The following is a 6463-nucleotide window of genomic DNA, read 5'->3' as shown; positions in this document are numbered from 1 at the left end:
AGGCACATAATAATTATCACCTATAAAAACTGCAGGTTGCTACGCTATAGAAGTCAATACTGTTAGTGGAAAAGCTCAAAATTTCACCCTATTTAGAATCAACACAGAAAACAGTGGTATATAAAGCTAAGTCTAGCAAGAGGCTTCCCATGGTCTCAGCTTGAGGTTTTTAGGATTAAGCAAGAAAAAAGGTAGCCCATATTAGGTCAAAAACATTTTTTTTAAAATCAGTTTTCCTTCTATATGTGATATATGCCATCCACTCGCAGCCTAGGATTTTCCACATTGCTAGGGGCACAGATGTATATTTATACAGGTTCTACCATGAGGCATACAGAACTGGGTGTGCCAAATAAACATAGGTACCCAAAAGCTGATAAAGGAAAAAAAGGTTTTGCTCATGAAAAGGTACTTTGTGCCAACAAAAAGCAATTTATAGTTGATTAAACTTTTTAACCCACCCTATCCTGAGGACTCTGGGCAGGTTCCAACATAAAAAGTATACAAGGCCTTCATGAATCATATATTTTAAAACTGCTTAGAGAAACTTTATTGTAGACTTTTAAAACTTCAGATATAAGTCTTTGCACTTCTGTCAAGTTACCACCTATCTACTCAATTCCATATTTATCCCCATCACAGCTTACAGACACTTAACTTACTGTATCATTGCACAAAAATTTATATTAACCATAGGTGGGGTTCTGCCCATGCAAACTACCTCCTTCCTTCTGTGTCCCCTTCTGACTACTTGAAAGCTGCTACTGAGAAGTGAGGGACTTCACCAAATGATATGTAGTGCGATAATAAATGATTTGTAATGCTATAGCCAAGGAGGAGAAACTTTGTACAAATTGAAGTGCCTTCTACTCGCACAACGGAGTTCTTCAGATCAAAACTGTTATATTCCATCAGCAAGCATTTTCTGGTTTCCACCAGAATGAGTATAACCACAGTTCCCTAACTGTCCCTTTAATAGGGCCTAAGACACTGAAGTATTTTCAAGTCCTAGGCCTGATGGCAATGGTGTTACGCTGTTACAGCAAAGGAAGATGAAGATGCCTGCAGTAATCTACCAAGCAATAATGAAGAACTCTTAATGGAGCCTGGAAGGATCCCTAGAGTCCCCTTTTCAGCACTATTCTGTCTAATAATAGCTTTTCTAATGGAACAGAATTTAATTGAAAACTGCAACTAATTTTGTGGCAGTGTTGCAGCATCTGTCTCTCAAATAACCTGTACCAGTCTGGAGGACTGAAAAGATGATAATGCTTCACTGATTCACCTTGGTAACCACCCTGTCTCCCATATCCTTGTTTTCACACAAGAATGTACATTCTGTTGATGGTTTTAATTGTTTAGATTCTTCATAGGGGATTGTGCTTTAAAATTTCATGTTTAGAGTTTACCTTTGATTTTTAAAAAATGCTGTAAATGCTTTCAGATAAGGTGGACTTAGAACAATGTTCCAGTAGTAGCTCTTATTTCACTACAGCAGCAGCTGCCTAACTAGCACAGAAACTTGGAGATTTGGATGAATACTATAAAGAGTGAAATTTTAAATACAAAGCTTCAGAGGACCAGTTGGAGGTAATGACATGATTATACTGGGGTGGGGTCGGGGGGAGATTCCATGGACAATACGTGGACATTTTCAAAGGATTCCAGATAAATATATGAAGCTGCCTTAAACCATTGCTCCGTGAAGCTCATTGTATACCCAGTGGTGGATCTGCAGGGTCTCAAGCGCAGATCTTTGCAGCCCTGCTCCTGAGTCTTTTTAAAATAGAGATAGAAAGAACAGAACCTTGGGAGCCTATGGATATCCCCTACCATTGGCCCTTTCCAGGAAGAGACGAAGGTCGATTGTTCACCCTAATAGCTGACAGCTGCCAAAAGAGAGTATTCAATGAGGAGTTAGTGGACGTGTAGGAGCAACCTGGAGCTTCAAGCTTACCCAGTCGATACCACTCATTCCCACTTATGAAATTGTCCAGTTACTTTGGATTCCTGCTCAGCTCTGAGCTTTTTTCTGCTGTAGTAACTTTCACAGGAGATAGCAGAATTCAGTTTCACGTGGAATGCTTTTTGGTCTACAATTCCTGCATTCCCTCCTGCATTTTAAACTTACAAAGTAAGAGTGTATACTCAGAATCCTTCAACTGTTAAGACATGACTAATCGGTCTTTTAGGTGACACATGATAACTTTAAATTGTTTTCTGCTAGATGCTGTTTTAAGTATTACAACAACCACGTAAAATAGCTATTCCCTGGCTAAATATCAAGCTGATCTGTTCCACTTCTGTAATGTTTCATTACTTGCTCCTTGATGTATGCCAAGAAACTATTAGCCTAGGTTTGAGCAGCTATTTCCCAGGAGTTATTTTGGAAAGAAAATCCAAGGGAAAGTGCACTTGGACGCTACGAAACCAACCCAGAGTAACATTGCGGGCTGCTTCACATGTTACATTTATACCAGAGTATTATCACTTTCAACTTAGTATTAATTTTTAAGGGACAGCAATCAAATTTTACATAGATACACTTTTTGCACTTGACTATACAAAGAATTGTCACTGGTCCTAATTCAGCACCTTCCTAATGAAGTACTTTGTGTACCTCAGAAGAGTGTGGAAGAAACCAGCTGAATGTGTCAACTGATACGTTTTGCTTGTCTCACTATCCATAACACAGATCATATTGTAAAAGCCTTAGAGTTGTTATCTGACCCTGGATTCTTTTTCTGGCTTGTGTTCCTTTTGGTTACAGTGTGCTGCCTTTGGTGCAACACAAGCCTTCCTTTAGGTCACTACTTGTGAACTTTGAAGAATAAAAAGGTTTTCATGTTTCTTCTATACAGGAGCAAAGGTTCAATGGCTCGTTTTATTCCTTGTATTCCATGGTAAAATCAAGTTTATGTGGAGCATGGATCCTTTGCTTTTGTGGATTAGTTATATGGGGCAAGTTGCCTACTTACATGGTTTATTACCCTAATCTTCCATCACCATTCATCCCCACTGGCATTTCCCATCATTCATTGCAGGCTAAGGTCTACCCATAATCTTCCTTTTTCTCCTTGATACAAAGCTCCTTGGCCCTTGATGATTCCTTTGCATGTTATAATCCATTACCCAATAAGAACTGGAGAATAGTATAAGATTTTTAATTAAGCTTAAGAGCCACAGCCAAGAAACCTCTGTGCCGTGTGCTTGCTGAAGTAAGCAAAGCTTATTTGTAAAAAAAAAAACTTTCTTGCCAGGCTGTTCCTTAATACTTCCTGCTACGCTCCAGCTGAGATAAAGCAAAATTGTGGCTACATTATTTATTTCAACTTACGCCCTGCCCTTCCCACAAGCAGGCTCAGAGTGGCTTCCAACAAATTTACTGTTAAAATACAATAAAAATCTTAACGCATTAACACATTAAAATTTAGGCGCCATCAGACAGATCGGCTACTGCAAAATCATCATAAGCCCCAGCACCACCATGATCGAAGTCAAGGGCAGCTGCAAAAGGAGGGTGTGGCAATCAGGAGGGGTGGGGGAAGCTGGCCCCTAGTCAAAGGCCTGGTAGAACATCTCCATCTTGCAGGCCCTGCGGAACTGTAATATGTCCTGCAGGGCCTGGATCTCCATTTGGAGAGTATTCCACCAGGCCAGGGCCAGGGCAGAAGAAGCCCTGGCACTAGTTGAAGCCAGCTGAACGTCCCTTGGGCTGGGGACCACCAGAAGCTGCTTATCTGCAGAGTTCAAGGCCTTGCAGGGAACATAATAGGAGAGGTTGGTCCCGTAGGTATGCAAGTCCCAGTCTGTGGAGGGCTTTAAATACTAAGACCAGTACTTTGAACTGGATCCGGAACTCAACCAGGAGCCAGTGCAGCTGGCACAACACAGGGCGGATATATGCCCTAAACAGCATCCCCATAAGGACGCATGCCGCTGCGTTCTAAACCAGCTGTAACTTCTGGGTCAAGCTCACAGGCAGCTCAGCATAGAGCAAGTTGTAGTAGTCTAGAAGTGATCATTGCATGGATTACCGAAGCTAGGTCATGGGGCAAGAAATAGAGCACCAATTGCCTAACCTGCTGAAGATGAAAGAATGCAGATCTAGCAACGGCTGCAACCTGGGCCTCCCTAGAAAGTGGCATCCAAGAGCACACCCAGGCTCCTCGCCGTCAACAAAGGCTGTAGCTGCACTCCATTGAGGGCTGGGAGCCGGATTCCCAATTCCTGCGTACCACAACCCATTAGTTTATAGACCACAGACTTCTTGGGGCAATGATTGTATCACTGAACATAATGTAAAGCCTTCCTAGCATATGCTGAAATATCTACTAGGGTAGAAGATCTTCAGTTCCTGGCTCCTTTTCTATTATCAGTGACTACAAAAACCCAATTCAAGTAGGTCCAGGCCACCACCTGATCAAGCACACTTGCTGTGCCTGATGGCTGCTAGCGCTGCACTTTTATCTACCATATTTTAACAAAATACAGTAGGCATGTAAATTTAATATCCCCAAGCTATGCTGCTATTAGCATGTTTCAGTAGCAGAGAAAGATGATGAAACGATGACACTAGATGTTACTACTCCATGAGTCACTCAAGGTTACTGATTAACCTGGTACTATCATGTGCCCTACTGATCTGCAGTATTCTGTTATTTCATCAAAGGATATTTTCTCAAGTTTTATAACCACATTTGGCTTTAGTTAAATCACATGATCTCCTAAAACAAAATTTCCTGATCCTTGGATTCCATGTGATTGGTCCCCATTCCTTTGCTACTTTTATTACAGAACAGCAAAAAGACTTCTTTTCTCTTTCAGATGCTGTTTATTTTAGAACATTTCTTGGTACCTTTCCATCCAACTCAGGGTCTTCAAGGTAGTGAACAAAACATAAATATATTGCATAATATATAAAAAATAAATGCATTAAAATAGTTGAGTCATTAAAAGGCATATGAAATACAAATATTTATTAAATATTTAAAACAAAGCATAATACAAACACAAAATCATACAAACAGGGAGCTAATAAGTGTTAGTGAGGGAATACCAAACAAAACAAAGTCTTCACTTGCTGGTGGAAGACGATAATGGAGACAGATGGATCTCCTGGAGGAATTAATTCTGTTTCGGTGCTATGACTGAAAAAGGTCCTTTCTCAGACTGCCACCCATCTAGCCTCAGATGGCAGGAGTACCCAAAGCAGGGCCTCTGAAGATGACCTAAGTGGTTGAGTAGGTTAATAAGGGAGCAAGTCGTCCTTCAGGTATGCTAAATCAAAAAGAGTCCTGTAGCACCTTTAAGACTAACCAATATTGAAGCATAAGCACAAGCCGAGAATCACAGCTCTCCCTGACAGATGCTTCTGACGAAGAGAAGCATCTGGCAGGGAGAGCTGTGATTCTCGAAGGCTTGTGCTGCAGTGGAATTGGTTGGTCTTGGAGGTGCTACTGGACTCTTTTTGATTTTGCTACTACAGACTAACACGGCTAACTCCTCTGAACTTTTACAGAAGCAAACTGATCTCCATATCAGAAGGAGCTGTTTGCATCTCCATATCAGAAGGAGTTGTTTGCATCTACTCCGCCCTCCCCTCTCCTCCTCTATATCTGACCAGTTTCTTTTGGCCCTCCATGCATCTGACGAAGAGTACTGTGATTCTCGTAAGCTTATGCTACAATAAAATTGGTTAGTCTTAAAGGTGCTACTGGACTCTTTTTGATTTTGCTACTACAGACTAACACGGCTAACTCCTCTGGATCTTCAGGTATGCTGGCTCCAAGCTGAAAAGACTTTAAAGGTCAACACCAGCACCTTGAATTGGGCTCTGAAACAAATCAGGAGCCAGTATAAATGGAACAAGACTGGAGTGATATGATCCCTATGACCCATTCCAATCAACATTCTGGTCACAGCATTCTTTATTAACTATAGCTTCTACATTGTCTTCAAGGGCAGCCCCACATAGAACACATTGCAGAAATCTAATCCAGGTGTTACCAGAGTGTGCATTATAGTAGCAAGATCTTACCCACCCAGGAAGAGTCACAGCTGGCTCACAAGCCAAAGTTGATGAAAAGCACCCCTTACATCCGCTATCACTTGTTTATCCAACAGGAGGTCTGAGTCCACCAGCATTCCCAAACTACAAACCTACTTCTTATGGGGGAATGCTATCCTATCCAGAACAAGAGAGGTCCCTATTCCCAGGTCAGACATCATCACCCTGCAGTAGCACATACATTTTGTTGGGATTATGTTTATTAGCTCTCATCCATCCCAAAACTGTCTCCAGACTAGTTTCCACAGCCTCCCTGGGATTTGCTGGAAGTGCAAGATAGAGCTAAGTGTCATCTGTATAGTAGTGGTAACATCGCCCAAATTTCGGGATGACCCTCTTAGCCACTTCATGTAGATGTTTAAATGCATTGGAAGGGGACAAGATAGAACCTTG

The sequence above is a fragment of the Eublepharis macularius genome, chromosome 1 (genome assembly GCF_028583425.1).
Source record: "Eublepharis macularius isolate TG4126 chromosome 1, MPM_Emac_v1.0, whole genome shotgun sequence".
NCBI lineage: Eukaryota > Metazoa > Chordata > Lepidosauria > Squamata > Eublepharidae > Eublepharis > Eublepharis macularius.
Note: the sequence above shows the minus strand (reverse complement) of the source record.